This window comes from Camelus bactrianus, chromosome X, assembly GCF_048773025.1.
Source record: "Camelus bactrianus isolate YW-2024 breed Bactrian camel chromosome X, ASM4877302v1, whole genome shotgun sequence".
Classification (NCBI taxonomy): Eukaryota; Metazoa; Chordata; class Mammalia; order Artiodactyla; family Camelidae; genus Camelus; species Camelus bactrianus.
Window position 1 is genome coordinate 9492983 of NC_133575.1, and position 20460 is coordinate 9513442.

The window sequence follows — 20460 nt, forward strand, 5'->3', positions numbered from 1 at the left end:
CAGTGTTGACCATTCTGTGGGTTTGCACAGATGTATGATCACACGTATCTGATACAGGAAAAAAACTGTGCGGCGAGAGGATGGCTGTGGCCCAGGTCTCGGTTGAGTCCCTGGGACGCGCCCCGCCAAGTGTGGGTCCTTGGCTTCATGCAGGAAAGAACTCAAGAGCGAGCCACAGTTGAGTGAAGGTGGATTTATTCAGAGAGTGTACACTCCATAGACAGAGTGCAGGCTGTCTCAGAAGGCAGGAGAAAGGCCTTGAGATGTGGGGGTTGGGTGCTCAGTTTAAAGTAAAAGTCGATACCCACTCCACAGACAGAGTGCGGGCCGTCTCACTCAGAACGGAGAGTGCTCACGAGCTGTGGGGTTGTTTCTATGGGCTCGGTTATTTCATATGCTGACAAATGAGAGGATTATTCCAACCACTTTGGGGAAGGGGCTGGGATTCCCAGGAATTGGGCCACCTCCCACAGTTCTCCCTGGGAACTGTCCTGGCACCTGTGGGAGGACCACTTACCATGTTACTATATTGCAGTGAGCGTGTAATGAAGCTCAAGGTCCACTGGAGGTCAAATCTCCCGCCATCTTGGGCCTCAAGGCTCACTGGGAGTTGAACCTTCCACCACGTTGGTGTTAATTGCTGTGGCATTCCTTGAATGGCTGTGCCCTGCCCGCCTCCCTCCTGTCCCACATCTACCATGACAGTATCATACAGAGTAGTTTCTTTGCCCTAGAAACTGGCTGTGCTTCACCTATTCATCATTTCCCAACCTCTACGCCGCCTCCCCAAACCCTGGCAACCACTCATCTTTTTACCGTCTCCCTAAATTTGCCTCTTTCAGAATGTCATGTAGTTGGAATCTTAATGTTTGTTTCCTCTTCAGATTGACTTTGTCCACTTAATAATAGACATTTAAGTTTCCTCCATATATTTTCATGGCTTGATGGCTCATTGCTTTTTAGTGCTGAATAATATTTCATTGTCTAGATGTATCACAGTTTATCCATTCACCAACTGAGGGGCGTCTGGTTGCTTCCAAATTTTAGTAAGTATGAATGAAACTGCTGTAAACATCTGTGAGCAGGGTTTTGTGTAGACATAAGGATTCAACTCTTTCGGGTAAATACCAAGAAGCGCAGCTGCTGGGCTGTATGGTAGGAGTATGTTTAGCTGTGTGAGAAAATGCTCAACTGCCCTCCGAAGTGACTGTGCCATTGTGCACTCCCACTAAAAATGAATGGGAGTTCCCGTTGCTCTACATCCTCCCCAGCATTTGGTGGTGTCAGCGTTCCAGGTTTTGGCCATTCTAAGAGGCGTGTAGTGGTATCTCCCTGTTTGAAGGTGCATCTCCCTGGTGACATATGGTGTGGAACATCTTTTCATATGCTTACTTGCCATCTGTCTGTCTTCTTTGGTTCTACTGGAATATTTGTCATTCAATTCCCTGAATATCTCAACATCTGAATATACTTTGAGTGACGTTTTGTATTTACAAATTGATTGTGTTTACCTCCACAGTTTAGCAGTTTGCTTAGTTTGGAAATGAAGAGTTTCATGGATACAGTGTATCACATGCCTTCTATCAGGGACATTCGTTCAGCTGAAATGACTAAATGGGCCCTCAGCAGATGATTAGGCTGGTACCTGGAGGTCTGGCCCAAAGCAGGCTGCAGTATTTAAACATACCTCTTCATAGAATAATTTTTTAACACTAAATTGTAAACACCACTGACCACTCAGGCAGGTGAATCATTAGCTAACTGTGGTTTATCTCGCCCTGGATAAATAAAATGTGGTCTATCCATACAAGGGACTCTTATCAGCCATAAAAAGGAATGAAATCCTGATACAGGCTACAACAAATGAACTTGGAAAACATTACGCTAAGTGAAGGAAACCAGTCACAAAAGGATACATATTGCGTGATTCCACTTACATGAAATAAGTGCACGGAGACAGGAAACAGGAGAGTCATTGCCAGGGGCTAGGGAGAGAGGGGCTGGGAAGTGACTGCTAATAAGTATGGGGTGTCTTTTGGGGGTAATGACATCATTCTGGAATTAGAAAGTGGTGAGGGTCGTACAGCTTTGTAAACATACTAAAAAACCACGGAATTGTCTGCTTTGAAAGAGTCAAGTTTTGTGGTATGTGAATTACGGTTCCAAATTTTTTTTAAAAAAAGGATTCTTAGGTTATTTATCTTTTTAACTGTTTGCTAGAAGACTTGCAGAGTCGATTCTATCTTTCATAAAATTGCACGGCGGAGATCCCTTTTACACTGTAGTTTTCATTTCGATATTAACAGTTCTCTCAACGGGAAATGCCATCGAATTTACATCCACCTTGGTTTTTATTGACCCCTGTCTGGTGAGTTGTTTCCTTCTTTCTGTGGTGACATTTAGGGAACATTTTTACAACCTTCTTCTGGAAGTTCAAGAACTGCCCGGAAACACAAAACCTAAGATACCTAAGGGGGGGGGGGGAATGGTCTCCTTCTAAAATGGAGTAATTATGTCACCTTTTTGCACTTGGAGTTTTATGGGGTTAGTTTTATGGGGTTTGTTTTTTGAAAGGTTTGGTCTAGCTTCCTCCCCTTCCTCCTCCTCTTTTTCTTTTTCCAGTTAGAGGCCCAGAGGTTGGAGTGAGGGCAGTAAAACACACCCACTGCCTGCAGTCTCCAGGTGACGCACAGGTTGAGCAAACACACTCAGTTATCATGAGATAAAGCCAGAGGTTTGGCCAAGAGCGAGGCTGAGAAGGCCAGGCTCAGGGGTCACAAACCATTTCCTGGGGGCCTCTGTCACTGGGCACGAGGCGGGCCAGTTCCCTCACAACTGTAGCTTGAAGATTGTTAGCAGAATATCTCTGGGGTGAAACCTGACACTGGAGGTTCTAGATAACATGGCTCCAGGATCTCAGATCCTTGTTTTGGGTCATAGCAAGAATTTTGCTTCGCTGATGGAACGAGGGACGTTTACTTCCGGATTCTTGGGCACGTTTCTCTTGAAGGACACTTTGGTCTCTTCTTGGGCTGTGTGTGGGGAGCTCCATAAGGATCCAAACTCACTGTGCAGGCTAGGGTTTGGACATCTGAATTCTCCCAGGCCCTCTGTAGAGCAGCAAGACCTCTTCACCCGGGCTGAGACAGGGCCCTGCCTCCAGGTCCCGGACGTGCCACCCCGGGCGTGGGGCTTGACTCACCTCGTGCCGCGGGCTTGATTCTGAAAAGAGCTCTTTATATCAAATTACAGTGGAGGGGCTCGCTCACGGGACGAATCCAATGGATTCTTTGTAAATGGAAAGAACATCAAGACCCCATAAATCAGAGATTTAGAAGATTGACTTTATTTTAAGCTGTGCTTTCACTGAAGTGCATCTGTGCAGGGGAAAGATGGGGAGGGGGTGAATGTCTTTTTCCTTCCATAAACTTGCAGTTGAGTGAATTCAAGACACTGAGTCTTTTCCGTCATTTCACCTTCTGCCCCCAGCACAGTGCCCCAGGGCGCAGTAGGCAGTTCACAGATCTTTGTTAAATGAATGTATACATGAGTGTGGCATTATTCCTCTTAATAGTCAAAATATCTCCTCAAAATAAGCATCATTATCTGTTTACAGGCGAGGAAGTGGTGGCTGTTGTGGGTGACCTAATTTACTCAGTATCTTACGCAGCAGATGAGAACTGGAGATGGGTTTCAGCTCAGGTCTATGAGCGATGAGTAGATGCAAAAAATGAGGGAGGCGGGGAGATACTGCCCCCCCCCAACCCATCCTATCACTCAAATATAACTCAAAGTTAACCACCATTCAACTTTGATGGTTATAATATATTTTCTATTACCATCCCTTTTTTATTGGAGGCCGAGGAGTCTCTGAACAATTTTTTTTTCCTTGTAAAAATGGCAGTGGTATAAACATCTATAATCAAATCTTCGGGTCTATCTATAATTCTTTCTCAAGAAGAGACATAAGAAGGGAAATTGCTAGGTCAAAGGATATGGTCAGTTGTAAGCACCCACGCTCCTTTTTGCTATAAGATCACAAGATCAGTGCGAGGCCGACTGTGGTCAGGAACCAATGTCTTCCCTCTCTACGACTCCACGATGCCCTTGGGCAGGTGACTTCATCAAAGATACGGAAGTTCATGGGAGAATTTGAGGCAGACTCTGGATATGGAGACGCCAGTGCAGAATAGCATTAGATGATGAGAAAGGTTTTTAGACTTAAGGGAATGGAGGAGGAAGGTAAGATGAAAAGCAGAGAGAGCTCCCCAGCAATAAGCCAATGGCGGAGGGAGTTATCACACATTGAGCTCCCCCGAGGATCGACTGTGATTACATTGAAATGCAAGGAAAGTATAAAGCAAAAGGGAAACTCCACAGTGATGAGGAATTTCATATTAGGTATTACATTAAAATGCCTTACTGCCTACAGATCAGGAAATTATTAAAATATTCCAAGCAGCGTAAATGTTTCCAGAGACATCTGAGTCATTTTATAAAAATAGACTATTTTTCTCTTATTACTAAGAGTTAGTATCAAAAGTCAGAAATGGAAACCAGAAATCCCACGCCAGGGCTGGCAGTACGTGACAAGAGACTTAAATATGCTTTGAGCAAGCCCTTGCTCAAATGGAGGTCCTCATATGAGGGACATAGGACAAAACCAAATTGATGACAATGACCTTGTGGTCAGTAGACACAAAGGGCTAAATAGCGGCTCACTATTCGATACCTCTTCTGACCTAAAAAGGAGGCGGTCCCCCGAGGAACAAGGTTTAGCCTCAACTCTGTTATTTCCGGGTATGTGACCTTGGGCCAGATCGCTCTCTTAGCCTCCATGTCAAGGGCACACTGACGTCTGCCCTTGTCTGTCTCCCAGGATTATGGTGGTCATGAAATGAGATCATAGCTCTGAAAATGCTTTATGAAGACGGCATAATGGTAGGCATTGCCATTATAAAAAGTGGACCTGCTGAGCCAGTGGCAAGGCTGAGAGGCAGGTTTTGGTCTTGACTGTGCCGCTAACCGGGACGTGGCTTGGGGTAAGCCATGAAGAGTTGATGCTGACGGTGCCCCACTCACATCCCCTTTACTGGGCTGGTGCATCCTCCCCCAGCTACCGAGTGCTCCCAGCCGTCCTATTCTCTGGAGAATTGCTCCTGGCCAAAGGGAGTCCCATTGCTGGGAGGGTGTGCACTTCCCTACCTCCCTGCAGCCCACAGCTCGGGGGATCCCAAGGAGGGCCCTCTTGCCTCAAGGTGCAAGGGGGTCAGGCTGGGGCTAAGCCGAGCTGGGACCCTTGCTTTGCTCTCCTCCCGTCTCTCCCTTGCCTCCTTCGCTCCTCTCCTCCTGAGGGCACCACCTCAATAATTCCCATGCAGCTGAACTCCAGCCACAAGGTCTGCTTCTCTGAAATCCACCAAAGATATTTCTTGATCTTTCTTCACTTGTGGCTATAGTTTTGTTCCAGAGCGATTTCTCAGCCCAAAGAATTCACTGAAACTTCTGGTCACCCACGTGCTCTGTGATTCCTGTACATGTGTCAGTCTCCTGGTTAAATGTTCGATTTACCTCAAATGGTGCTCTTTACAAAGACTTTGGTGCTTCTCATGTTACCTGTATCCTGATTAGAATCTGCTCTTCATGCAAAGTGACCCCAAGAAGTGACTTGAAAATGAACTCTCTGTAGATGAACCACAATTACCCCTGGGCATACCGGAGCTTAAAAGTTAGTTTTGCTGATCCGACTAAGTCATGGCCTTGTTGGGTTTGGGGTTATATGTTTTGTTTTGTTTTGTTTTGTTTTGTTTTGTTTTACCAGCAGTGTAAGTGAATTAACACCCGATTCTCTTAGTTTTGTTTATAAAATGTTCTTCCCCGCTACCGGGCTGTCTTTCTGCAGCGTGGATGAAATCTCAGAGGGCCATGTCCCCGAGCATAATAGCACGACTGCTGGAACCTCCCAGGCTCCAGACATGACTGCTGTTTCAGTAGGGAGTGTTTCCCATGGTAACCCTCACATGGGACCTGCTGACAGGGGGAGGGAGGAAAATGGTCTAGTCTGTGGCATTTAATAGAAGCCTTTCCATAATTCCCTTCCTACGACAAACCCAACAGTCATATCTGACTTGTTAGCACAACACATCACTCTTCTGAGGATTCGTTAATATCTAGCAAACGTCATTCCCCAGCAAGTGTTCCTCTGTGCATTCGAAGATGGGCAAACCATGAGGCTCTGGGGCCAGAAGCCTCACCCACGAGCTGTCAGGCAAATGCATTTCCAAAATCTCTGAGTTTCTCTTGAGTTGCGCTAGTGTGTGCACACATCATCCTCCCTGCTGACATTAAACATTGCGGCAATCCTCTGTCCTGAAGCCAAGAAAACACAGAATAGAAGAAAATGGGAAAAACAAGTAATTCTGAGTTTGACATTTCTCCTGAACCCTGGAGTCATCTCTTCCTTTGACCCTTTCTTCCTCCAAACGCCAGTTCTGTAGGTATTGACTTAGCTCACGGGGATGCTCAGCAGGAGTAGACCAAAGGGACAGGTCACCCATCTTTATGTTGCTAACAGGTTGGAAAGATGGGACGTGGCTCAGTTGGATCCTGTTGGGCACATTTCTGAGATAAAGAAACGGAGGCTGGAAGAGCTTAGCTAATAGGTCTGGGGTCACCCAGCTACCTAACACTGAGCTGAGACTAAAACCCAGATCTGATTCCTGGTCAGCCCTCCTTCCATTGCCCCCAGTTGCCTCAGTTCGTGAAGCATACAATGGCTGTATTCTATGGCTGTAGAGTAAAACGGATTAAGAAGAGAGAGAGTCACAAGAAAAATCCAGAGTTGATATGGTAACCTAAAATATGACTGTCATGGAACCATTAAAGATGGGTCTTCGAGGCAGCACTTTCTCAATAGAGAGTAAACCAACTGGAACATCCAAGGATTCTGTTGGGTACTTTTTGGGTGAAATAGAAAAGAAGATTGTGAATGCAGTCTGTTCAGCATCGTGCTATGAGGAGCTAAAGTATATAAGAGCATGACCTCAAAGAATGGACACTTTTCTGGAAAAGAACTTTTCTGAAATGTGGTAGTTACCAGGGACAGTTCCCCCAAATAGCCAGGCCATCAGCTGCAGTGATTAGAGCACTCATATTTGTATAGAAGACAATTCAGGTGGTTTAGTCCTCTTGCAAGTCTGGGGCCAAGAAGGGGGCTTGTCAGTTGGCCCAAGTTAACTCTTAGGAGAATTTTAAAAGGACGCATCATAGAAGCTTACCGCTTTACGCCCATGTTACATGTGCCCGCCAGCAAATATGTCCTGTTTTATTCTGAAGCAATAGGACCTTCTTGCCTGTGGTTTTTGTTCTGGTAGACGATTTAAGGTTGAACAGGCAACTCCAGGTCAAATGTCTGAATAACAGACAGGAGTTGCTCTAAGGGAGGTCAGCGATGGAGGTCGCTATCTGTGCGGTAAAATGTCTGGGTTGGGAAGTAACAACCAGAGGGGATAGACCAGCTCCTTCCCTCCATTCCATCAACTAAATATGCAGTGAGTCATCATTCTACCAGGTACTTCGTGCAATAGCATCTCATGACATACCTTATATTAAGACGTCCATAAATCAGGTTTCGTTCCTTAGAATTTATGCTACAGTATTTTTATTTAAAAGCTGTTATTATTATTTAGAATTTCTGGGGGGAAATGCAAAGAATGTCAGAATAAATATTGGCAGACCAGCACTGACACGATCTGGAACATTCTATGACGTTTCCTCAGGCCTTTCCCAAATGTCTCTGTGCAAAAGCCTCTTTTCTTTTCCTATTGACTCTCCCTCCCCAACTTCTTTAGGTACTAAATAAATGCAGTGATGGGTCAATAAATTTTATCTAAGATGAGTTGGGTCATGCTTCCATCATAGGCGCTGATTCCTGCTTTTTCCGGCTCTTTCTGGCCCCAGAGTGTCTCAGCGTCTGTCTCTCCCACCTTCCGAACCCCTCTCACTGCCCCAGGCCCATGGGAGGTATCACAGGATCTAGAGCTGGACAGAAGGGTCCAGGCTCTGGAGCATCCCCGGCTACTACATATGGAGTGAGGCCCTGGTATTTTTTTATTAGGATGTTTTCTGGTGATTCTGATGACCAAGCAGACTTGGTAAGAACTAGTTTAAGTTTTTCTCAGTGGGTCTCAAAGTGTGGTGAGGTATCAGCCTCACCAGTAATTTGTGGGAGATGCAAATTTTCAGGTCTCCACCCCAGACCCACGGGATCAGAAACTCTGGAAATGGGGACCGGCAATCTGAGTATTAACAAGCCCAGGGGATTCAAGCCTGAGAACCACTGGGTGATCTCGAAGGAGCCTTTTCTCCAACCCTCAGGGAGTTTTATGTTTTAAAGGTTCCACGGACATCGGGGATGTCAGCTCGGTCTGAGAAGCACTTAGCCAAGAAAACCAAGCGCCCGACACTTAGATGGCTTGACCAACTTCATAGTCAGACAGTGACCCAGTCAGGGACTAGAAGCCCTGACTCCTGATCCTCAGAACCTGCGCTCACTCTGGGCCCTCTGAGGCTGTGAGGAGTCCAGCCGGGGAGAGCTGTCCCATCACTCGACTCTGTAAATGTTGACTACACTCTTTATCATTCCTCCAAGCTGCTAACCAAATTTTGCCTTGCCTTAGTAATTCACTTTTTGATGAGATTCCAGCTGAGGCAGGGTGAGGCCCCCAGTGCAAGGCATGCCGCCCACATTTGTCTTCTACCACGCTGGTGGCCCTTTGGGCACAGTGGCTCTCCTGGCTGCCCCTACTTGCGCCACCCCATCCCCATCCCCATCACAGTACGGCCTGCTTGACGTCCACGTCATTCCTCTCTACATGAGGCGGAGAAGGTTCACTTCACATTAACTGAACTGAATGCATCTGCCTGACAGTCTGCTTTTTTTAACAGTAATTTTTTTTAATGGGTGAGCAATTTTGTATTTTTTTTTACCAGTTAGTTAATGGTTAATTCAATTTCTTCTTCTCCTCCTCCTCCTTCTCCTCCTCCTTCTTCTTCTTCTTCTTTCTTCTTTCTTCTTTCTTCTTCTTCTTCGTAGAGCTGAAGGCTCCAGCTTGCTTTATTCATTTATTTTTTCAATTTCTGGTGTACAGCATGTTTCAGTCATACATAGACATACATAAATTCCTTTTCATATTCTTTTTCATTTTCTTTATAGGTTACTGCAAAATACTGAATAGTTTCCTGTGCTATATGGTAGGATATATTTTACATATAGTAGTTAGCATCTGTAAATCTTGAACTCCCAACTTATCCCTTCTCACCCCCTTTCCCCCCTGATAACCATAAGTTTGTTTTCTATGTCTGTGAGTCTGTTTTCTGTTATGTAAATAAGTTCATTTGTGTCTTTTTTTGAGATTCCACATGTAAGTGATATGGTATTTTTCTTTCCCTTTCTGACTTACATCACTTAGAATGATGATCTCCAGGTCCATCCATGTTGCTGCAAATGGCATTATTTTAATATTTTTTATGGCTGAGTAGTATTCCATTGTATAAATATACCATAGCTTCTTTATCCAGTCATCTGTCAGTGGACATTTAGGTTGCTTGCATGTCTTGGCTATTGTAAATAGTGGTGCTGTGAACATTGGGGTGCATGTATCTTTTCAAATTAGAGTTCCCTCCAGATATATGCCTAGGAGTGGGATTGTTGCATCATATGGTGATAAATGGTAACTTTTTCTTTAATATTTTATTATTGAGTTCATTATTTGTATCGAAAAGATTTTTATGTGACATCATGCCCATCTATTTTGACATGGAGATTTTTAAATTTGAGGTAAAATTCACATAACATAAAACTAACCACTTGAAAGTGTACAATTCAGTGGCACCTAATACGTTCCCAATGTTGTGCAACCACCACCACTATCTAGTTCCAGGACTTTTTCCTCATCCCCTCCAAAACTCCATACCTATTAAGCGGGAACTCCCAATTTCCCTTTATCCTCAGCCTCTGGCAGCCAGCAGTCTGCTTTCTGTCTCTGTGGACTTGTCTGTTCTGGATATTTCATCTCAGTGGAATCATACAGTGCGTGACCTTTTGTGTCTGGCTTCTTTCATTTAGCTTCAGGTCTTGAGGTCCATGCATGTTGCAGCACGTGCCAACACGTCATTCCCTGTGACGGCTGAATAACATTCCATTGTGTGGCTGGACCAATTTCATTTATCCAGTCACCCACTGATGGACATGGGGGTTGTTTCCACCTTTTAGCTGTTGGGACCAGTGCTGTATGAACATTCATGTACAAGTATTTTTTGAGTATCTCCTTTCAATTCCTTTGGGTGCTTGTTCACTTTTCAGTGGAGAGCGGATGTGTGCTTTGGTGGCTTGGTAAGGGACAGAAGGTTCCACTTCACCGGAGGAGTGAGCTCCATCCAAATGGCACCTTCACGCCCTTCCAGGCATGGTCACAGCTTTTGGTCCTCTCTGGGGGTCTCACATCATTGTTCTATTGTAAAAGCCCAAATGGCTACAGTGGAGAAGCTGCATGACCCAACTTATCTCCTGGAACCCAAGGGCGGGGACCCTGCCCAGCTTTCCACTTACGTGAGAAACTCCCTCCTGTGAGGGACTTTCAGTTACTAGCTCAGTGTCGAGGGAAGGGATTTGTAGTTTCTCTGCTTAATCACAACTTCCTATTTTCTCAGAAGGCCAAAAAGATTATTATTGTTAATAGAAGAAGGCACCAGATATTAGCTAGCACCTATGAAAACATGTTTTGAGGATAATTTAAAAAAATTTTTTTTACATGTATTTATTTTTATTTGATTTATTATTTTTTATTTTTCCCCTTAACGGAGGCACTGGGGATTGAACCCAGGACCTTGAGCACACCAAGCACATGCTCTACCACTGAGCTAGACCCCCCACCCCCAGGATGACCTTTTTTAATGACTGAGAAAAACAATTTCCATCAAATATGTCTCCTCATGGAAGAATTCCAGTCTTTGGCCCATGCCCCCAGCTCTGGTAAATCAAAATGTGTCTCATTTGGCGTGTGTAAAGAAAACGCAGTGGATCTCCAGTAGCGACCGAAAGGAAACAACTGCACCAAAGAATAGAAGCTGTGGCATGCTAATGTCTCTTTAGAGATTTGGAACCCTTTCCAGAGGCCTGGAAGTTTCTCTTTGTGTCTGGTTGCTATGGCTCTGTCTTCATCATTGCAAAATACTGTCAGATCGACTCCAGTAAGTGATTAAATGGAAGAGTTGATAACCACGAAGGCGCTGGCTGATGCCTATCTTTCAGGCTCCCCTCCCGGCCGGAAGCTTTCTGACTAAGCCTTTACACCCACCTTCTACAGCTTCTTGGAGCTGCCAGTGATGAAGGCGGCACAGGAAGAAATGAAAGAAAACACTGCTCAGAACACATTAGCCACTTCACTGCTGAGGCTCCCAGGGGCTCCATGTGACAGGAACACCAAGCTGAAGGTGGGCTGAATTTAGAGGGATCAGAAGATTAGACCTGGCAAATATTCTACCTGGGTAGCCCACGGGGCGGGTTAAGATGTGGCAGTAGATAAGCCTCCAGTCTTCAGATGTGAATTGACCTCATGCTGATGGACATGAATGCGCAGATTCAAAGGAGATTCTCTGCGGGGGATAGGAGTGTGGGGAGCTTTTTGCAAAAGCTTTCAGACCAATGAATGGTGGCTACCTGCCTCTTCTCTCTACATCTCTGAAGGGACCTGAACCATGTCTGCCTTGGCCTCCTTCCCTTCCTTCTCTTTGGAAAAGTGGTTCCTCTTCCAGTCCACGGGACCCCAAGGAGCCACCCCATCTCTTAGTAAATCAGCTTTCTTGAAGTATAACATATATGCAATAAGTGGGAATCCATTGACAGTGCACAGTCAGCTGAGCTTTGATGCCATGGAACCACTGCCACAGACAAGAGACAGAATGTCTCCATCATCTCCAAAACTTGCCTCTGCTCTTCATTCCCGTCTCTCTGCTTCTGACCTTAGGCAGCCACAGCTCTACTTTCTGTCACTCTAAACTAATTTAGTTCATATTCTCTAGAATTTCATGTAAATGGGATCAGGCAGCATGTATTCTTTGTTGTCTGGCCTTTTTCACTCAGAATAATGATTTTGAGATTCACCCACACTGTTGCACATAGCGGTCAGTCGCGCCTTTTGATTACGAGTTGTACTTTGTTGCATGCAGACACCACTTTGGGGTTATCCATTTTCCTAGTGGATAGGTTGTTGTTTGTGGCTATTGCTTCTCCTCTAGCTTTTTTTGGGGGGGGGGTGTGGAATTAGGTTTACTTACTTATTTTTTGATGGAGGCACTGGGGATTGAACCCAGGACCCCGTGCACACGAAGCCTGCGCTCTACCGCTGAGCTGTACCTTCCATCCCTCTCCTCTGCCTCTCATTGCATCCTCTCTGCTGCCTCTACCCCCTTAACATGTTCAAGTCTTCTCCATTTTTAAAAAGCACTCTCTTGCCCCAGAAACCTTATGCGTCCTATCTTAGAACAGTGATGAGTTGGGCTTTTCTGGGGGTACTCTGGGGATTTCTAGGCATAATCCAAATAAACCAGGCAAATTCAAGTGATCTGTCACAGTCGTGGGTCAAGCCAGCCTTTGCAGACATGGTTTATCCAATCCGGACTCTTCTCAGGGCTGGCTCACAGTCTGCAAGTGGAGACTAGGATCCCCCCTAGGTTATTTTTCTTCCTTTTTCTGGACCAAATAATCATTCTGTGCCTCAGTTTCCCCCTTGGAAATCAGGAAGAACCTTTACTTAATTACCTAAAATTAGCAAAACAAGTAAAAGGCAAAGAACATCGGCTTGGTAGAGAAAAGACAGTGACTGACTAAATCTTAAGTATCTGTATCTTGTCTTCTCTTGCATTTTAAATCCACTGGTAATTAGAGTCAAGGATAACATCTTATTTTAAATCACGAAGTACAGGACAAGTTGTACTACTAAAACTGTATTGCTGTAGGTGTGGCCTCGGCTGTTCACAGCCGTACGTCTCAGATTATTGTGGGTTTGGTTCCAGATTACCGCAGTAAAGCAAATATCACAATAAAGCAAGTCACACACATTTCTTGGTTTCCTAGTCCATATAAAAGTTATGTCTACATATACTATAGTCTATTAAGTGTGCAATAACATTAAGTCTAAAAAATGTATATACCTTAATTCAAAAATACTTTATTAATAACAAGGTCCTACTGTACAGCACAGGGAACTGTATTCAATAACTTATAATAACCTATAAATGAATAAGAATATGGAAAAGAATACATAAATGTATGACTGAATCACTATGCTGTACACTAGAAACTGGCACCGTATCAGCTACACTTCGATAAAAAAAGGGAAACTTTATTGCTAAAAAATGCTATCCATCCATATGAGCCTTCAAAGAGTTGTAACCTTTTTGCAGGAGTAATATCAGAGATCGCCAATCACAGACGACTGAAGCAAATATAACCACAATGAAAATTTTCAAATATTGTGAAGTTGCCAAAATGTAACACAGACGCACAGTGAGCAAATGCTTTTGGAAAGTGGCGCTGATAGAATTGCTTGATACAGCGTTGCCCTAAACTTTCAATTAAAAAAAAAAATACAGCGTCTGCAAAGTGTGATAAAGCAATAAAAAAGAGTGCAAAGTACACTACAATGAGGTAAGGCTGTAGAGAATGGTATAAGGCAAAAGTGAACTGCCGGGGTGGGCCTAGGCCTAGCGCCCTCCACCGTGGGGTAGGCAGGGGGCCAGATCTGTGTCACCCTTCCCCAGCTAGGCCTTTGTCGGGCATCGAGTTGGTGGTCAGATCTGGGGGCTGCACCAGAGCTCTCACCGTGAGGCTGGACAGAAAGGGGGACGATGAGGACAAGGTGTTCCCACAACCGCAGAAGGAAATGCTTGTAGTGACCATGAGGGCCAAACAGAATTCCCTGATAGTGTTTAAAATCACAGCCTTTGCAGTAAGAGGCGGCAGGACTCAGGGCTGCCAGACTCTTGACAAGTCACTAAGCCTCCCAGAACTTCAGGGTCGTCACATGTGGGACGGGTAGACCAACACTCAGCTCCAGTGTTGTTTAAGAACAACACGAAATGATGGATGTGGAGTGTTTACTGCCCAAGCGCAGACTGCTGTAGGTGTTTAAAGGCAGTGATGATGATGATGCTAGTATTTCAAAAAGGCCTCCTCTTTGCCATGTTTCTGTGGTAGAATAATGCCCCACCCCCCAGACTTCCATGTCTTAATCCCTGAAACCCATGAATATATCACTCTATGTGTCAAAAGGGATTTTGCAGATTGGTTAAATGAAGGATCCTGCGATGGAGAGATTCTCCTGGATGACCCTCGTGGGCCCAGTGTCATCACAAGGGTTCTTCTACAAGGGAGGCAGAGAGAGATTGGAAGATGTGATGCTTTGAAGAAGGAAGAAGGGGCAGTGAACAAGGAATGCCAGGGGCCTCTGGAAACTAGAGAAGACAAGGGGATGAATTCTCCTCTAGAGCCTTCAGAGGGAACCATCCTTGCTGACACCTTGGTTTTAGTCCAGTGAGAGCCAATTCAGACTTTCGACGGCCAGAATTGTAAGATAACGAATGTGTGCTGTTTTAGGCTACTACGCCCACGGTAATTTGTGATAGTAGTCATAGGAAACTCACGCCATCTTTAAGGTAAAGCCAGTGTGATTAGTTAGGGTTCCAATTCCTTGAGTCCTTGGTCACCAGCACTAACGGATTCCCAGGGGAGAAACACAGAGAGGGCACTCCAAACAAGTGGATGAATGTTTTTGACTAGCTATAGCCATGCGCCACACCCCTGGGTGGGAACCCTAGCTCTGGCAAGTCTGCCCAGACCCTGGGTGGCCCTCCCAGGTTTGAGTCATCTTGAAAATGAGGCTGTAAAACAATCTGTGGGGAGTTGGTCTCGTAAGGGTTCTGCTCGGCCTACAGCTTTGACTTTGCATTTTCACTGGCTGAAAATTAGGTCGTTTAACCTAAGATGCTTCAGAGGCAAATGATTTCTGACTTTCCTTGAAATGATACTTCCTGGACATTAAAGCTTATACTAGAGTGTTGCGTCTTTACTCTGAATAGAATTCTAGGGTAGAAAGTTTTTTGGGGACCCTCGAATACTATTCAGGTGCCTTAGCCCTTGTGTGGAGAGTATTTACTTGGACATAAGGTATGGACCAGATCACGGATACTCTCCAGAAAATGCTAAACATGAATAGGAATCTATTTTTTCTACATACACAGTTTCCTGCTGACCTAGTCAATGTATGTTGAATGTAGACCTGTGATACACACTTTAATATTTTGCTAATTGATATCTTTCAAGAAACCATGTGCCAAACATAAAATTTTAGAAAAAACCAAATTGTCAGCACATGGCATTTGGAGTATCACGTGCTTGGTATATAGAAAGCTGACACTATGCTAGCATGGTCATTTATTACATACTGAATTTGCTTAGTTAGTCTTTGGGTCCAACACTAGGCACATAGTAGGTTCACAGTCGTCATGAATTCATAACATAAAAAGTCTATATGATTCTGTCATACTTTGGCTTTAAGAATGGAGAACTGCAACACACGCTTAACCGAGTATCTGAATTTCCAGGCACCCTGTAGTGGATCATAGAGACAGCCTGGGCCCAGTTTATCTATGTGCAAGGGATACACAGTAGTGAAAGCAAGACATCAATTCACAAGTGAAGCCGAAGAATGTTTTTTCTCCACTTAATCATTTCTTTTCAATATGGCGGCTTGCAAGTTGTGTCTGACACACCCACGCTCTATAAGCTAGCATCTCTAGCTCTGGTTCAATTTAAACTATTTTAACTACTCAGACTTGTCTTCTGAATTAAATCAACCAAAGGCATCTATATGTAAAACTATGAGAATTTAAATGTTGTTGGGAAGTTAAAATATAGGCAGAAAAAATTATAAGGTAGTATATAATATCCAATGAGCGGAACAGATGATAATATAGCTACAGAATAATGATAATCTTTTCTATAACGATCAAATTACAGTGATCTGATTTGGCCAGGAGCCTCTTTAAAAAAACAGCTTTATTGAGATATAATTCACACACAGACAGTTCACCCATTTAAAAGTGTATAGTTCATATAAAGTAGATAAACAAGTTTCTTGTGTACAGCACAGGGATCTATATTCAATATCTTGCAATAGCCTATAAAGAAAAAGAATATGAAAAGGAATATATGTATGTATATGTATGTCTGAAACATTATGCTGTGCATCAGAAATTGATGCAACATTGGAAACTGACTTGACTTCAATTTAAAAAAATGGACCAAAAGAGAAAAGTGTATAGTCCAGTGATTTTTTAGTACATTCACAGAGTTGTGCATCAGTCACCATCATCAATTTTAGAGCATTTTCATCGATCTTAAACCCCAGACCCATTAGCAGTCACCCTTCATTTCCCCCATGCCTTCAGTCCCACCCCAGTCCTAGGCAACCACTGATCTACTTTCTAGCTCTATAAATTTGCCTATTGTGAACATTTCATATGAATGGACTTGTACAATATGTGACCTTTTGTGTTTATCCATTCTTGAGTTAATGGACATTTGAGTTGTTTTTATTTTTTAGCTACTATGAATTACACTGCTATGAACAGTCATGGACAAGTTTTTGTGTGGACAAATGTTTTCATTTCCCTTAGGTAGATACCTAGGAGTGGAACTGCTGGGTGATATGGTAACTGTAGGTTTAACCTTTTGAGGAACTGCCAGATTGTTCTTCAAAGTGGCTGCGCCATCTGACATTCCCACCAGCACTGAATGAGGGTTCTAATTTCTCCACATTCTTGCCCACACTAGTCATTGTCGGCCTTTCTGTGCTGCCCACCCTAGTGTGTGTGAAGTGATACTTTATCATGGTTGGCCATGAAGCTTTTGATAGGTCCACAGGTTTAGGGAAAGGCACTCAGGGGTGGGGGAAGGGGGTAGCAAGAGTAAAGACACAGAGGTAGGAATTCCCCTCCCCCAGCGTATTGATGTCACCTGTTGGAGGCTGGTCGTTTTGGTTTGCACAGAGGATATGTGTAGGGAAATAGTGAGGGATGAAACTAGAAAACTCCATCAGAGGGGAAACTCCATGTAGACAAGCAGAGGGTCCTGCAGACTGACTTGATGTGCTCAGGAAGTGGTAGAACCATTGAAGGGAGTTCTCTGATGAAAATCTTGCTCTATGAGAATTAGCTGGGATATGCAGGATGTCTTGTGCAGGAGAGAGGGACAGATGCTGAAAGCACTGGATGTGGGTCAGCAGTTGGACTGGGATGCTGGCTGTATATAAAGGATGACAGATGGGAAAATTCTGGTATCCTAAGAGAATTAGGGAAGTTAGGAGGAGCAGTTATTTTGTGGGGTGGATAAAGGACAGGGCCTTTTTTTTTTTTTTTTTTTTTTTGTAAATATCAAGGCTGAGGGTGTTTCAGACAGCGAGAGGAATGGAATGTGGAGAGAGGTGGCTAAACTCTGACCCTCGGGTCAAATCTGGATCATGGTCTGCTTTTGTAAGGCTCATGAGTAGTTTTTATATTTTTAAGTGGTTGGGGGGAAATTTTTAAAGAAGATGAGGATTTTGTGACAAGTGAAAATGACATGAAATTCCAATTTCAGTGCTCATAAATGAACTTTTATTGGAACATAATCATCCCAATTCATTTACACGTTGTCTCTGGCTGCTTTCATGCTATGAAGGTAGAGTTTCAACAGAGATGGATGCCCTGAAAAGCCTACAGTATTTACTCTCTGGCTCATCACGGAAAAAGTTTGTCGATCCTTGGATTAGAGAGAAATTGGGGAGGTGCTGCCTCTTAATTGTGATACTTCGAAGCCGAAAAAGTGAGAATGACCCAAATGGAGAGAGTGGAGAGGAAAAAGGCAGCTGGGTGAGCGTTTGGAGCTGTTTCTGTTTAGGGAAGAAGGAGGTAGAAGAAACAGTGAAGACAGCAGGTAAATAAGTTTGAGTAAACCTCAATTTAATTAAATGTGTCAACTCCCAGACTATTTATTGCTTGGTATTTCAAGCATACTTCCAAGAAGGAGACAAAGGAATAAAGTTGCAGCCTAGGGTGGCTATTCAGGGGAAAGCAGGACCAACCCCAAAGAAGAAGTTTGTCTTTGGCAGATCCCCACCCCCAATCTTTTCCTTCCTTCTCCGACTCATGCCTGGAAGGCCTGGCTTCTAACTAATTCTCTCAGGGAGAGTTATGAGGAAGAATATTCCACTAAGGTAAATGTTTGATAAAATCTTGAAGTGTTATTCCTGCCCTAAGATTTGAATTTTTTATTTTTATTATTATTATTGAAGTAAGAGTTGATTTACAGTGTTGTGTTAGACTAGGTATACAGCAAAGTGATTCAATTATATATAAATATATATTCCTTTTCAGATTCTTTTCCATTATAGGTTATTACAAGATCTTGAATATAGTTCCCTGTGAGATTTGAATCTTAATAGGGAGGCTTTTAAGACTCTATAAGGAAGCACACCAGAAATTAACACAACATTGTAAACTGACTAGACTTCAATGAAAAGTAAAATAAATTTAAAAGGAACTGCTTAAAAGAAAGAAACAAAAGACTATAAGGAATGACTTTCAACTCTGGAAGTTTCAGGCACTTGCGCAGGGGCAGACAGGGAGTTGTGTAAGAATTAGGGGATGGGATCCTGGTATTGTCCCTCCAACCAGGCCAGTGTGTGCTAAAGGATGTTGGAACTGACCCCACCCGCTTGCCAAGTGGCCTTGGATATGTTCTTTCAACATTCTGGTATGGTGACTCCTGTGGAAGTAGGGAATAAATTCCAAGTCATTGCTAAACAAAAGGCACAGAAGCATCTGAGCGTCCAGTGTTCGCTTCATCAGTCATGGCAGGCTGACTATGTCAGTAACAGTGGCGTTGGAGGTAGCGGCTGACTATGTTGATAACAGTGGCGTTGGGGGTAGTGCGTGAGAGTTGTGGGTGAAATTGTTCTGTGGGGAACAGGAAGTCGTTCCCAGGATCTGCCTTCCCCTCTCACCCCTGAGGACGTGGCACGGGGACAGCTATGGCTGAATGCCCAGGCCCAGAGCCACGACTACTAATCCGTGCCCTTGAAAGCAGGAAACACATTGTCTTCATGACCTCTGCTCTTTGGGAGCAAACATCGCAGGTCTTGTAGAAGGCCCTCATGGGCCCATTCAGTAGAGTGTCTGCCCTCTCCAACCATTGCTCCATCTTGTATTTGTTTCTGGGGCTATTCAGGAAGTACCGACTGGTGCCAGGGCCCCATGAGATATGTACGTAATAAATTATCCTTCATATCTATCTATCCACACCCACACACACCCCTACTCACTTAGCTTATCTCGCCCAAGGGACGAGGAGAGGCACAGAGGCACATCAGCAGACATTACAACTCTGCTTGAGGAAGTTAGACCCTGGATTCTCCCTTCACCCGCCCCACCCCCAAATTAGTATACACTCAGGTTCCTTCTGAGCGCGTGCCCGTGGCAAGTACACTGCTGACTGGTGGTTGATGAAAATAGCACCTTGATGTCCACCCAGTCCAGAGCCATCCAGATCTTCACAGCACAATGCAACTGCTGATCTGAGAATAATCTTAGCAAGCATCTGACCCACTGAGCATAGACCCCCTTCCCTTTCCCTTTCATGTAGAGGGAGACTGAGGCCCAGAGAATTAAAGTGTTAGTAAAACGTAATAGTTGAGACAAAATTTGGAATAGAACTCAAGGCACCTTGACTCACAATCCAAACCATCTTTCTGCAGCTGAGTTCAAAAATGTAAGAAAAATTTAGTAAAAAAAAAAAAAAAAAAAAAAAAATTGTAACAGCTATCAAGGTGTTAACCACCCTTCTTTATTGTTACTAATTATAAATGACCCTTCCTTCAAAATGCTTCTATGGGGTTCTTGGCAGAGACATTTCCAATCCTGCCCTTAGAAGCAATCTCTCAGAGACCAATGAGCCAGAGGAGGCCTGCGTCTGGGGGGATATGAGAGAGGAAGCCAAGGGGAGGCTGTGACACTGAATTCTGCATGCAGAAGTTTTTAAAATCTTTAGTGCAAACTCCTCTAGTTCTGGGTGATCTTCCATTTTTGTTTTAGTTAAACTAAGAAAAATACCCAATTCTTGATTGCAAGGAATTTTTAGCGGAGAATCAAAGGCCATCAGTTCCCATGAGGCACCCGGCTTGGCAAAGCCAGAAGTTCCCCCAGATTAAAGGTTGCAAATGAGAGGATAAGAGTCAAAACATCTGCCAATGCAAAATGTAGAGAACAAACTACAGAGATCTGTAACTATAAAGAGACAGATAAATAACTGAATAAAAAGAGCCATATGGATGATGGACGGATGGATGAGAAGGAAGGAAGGAA

General features: G+C 44.0%; 1 long non-coding RNA gene and 1 other non-coding gene across 2 annotated transcripts in view; one reads left to right on the plus strand and one right to left on the minus strand.

Annotated features, from left to right (window-relative positions):
• Positions 1 to 20460, plus strand: part of LOC141576399 (uncharacterized) — a 157039-nt gene that overhangs the window by 116262 nt on the left and 20317 nt on the right. The gene's annotated exons all lie outside the window — the stretch shown is intronic.
• Positions 10859 to 10930, minus strand: TRNAT-GGU (transfer RNA threonine (anticodon GGU)). Its single transcript has one exon. It is a non-coding gene; the product is annotated as a tRNA-Thr (tRNA).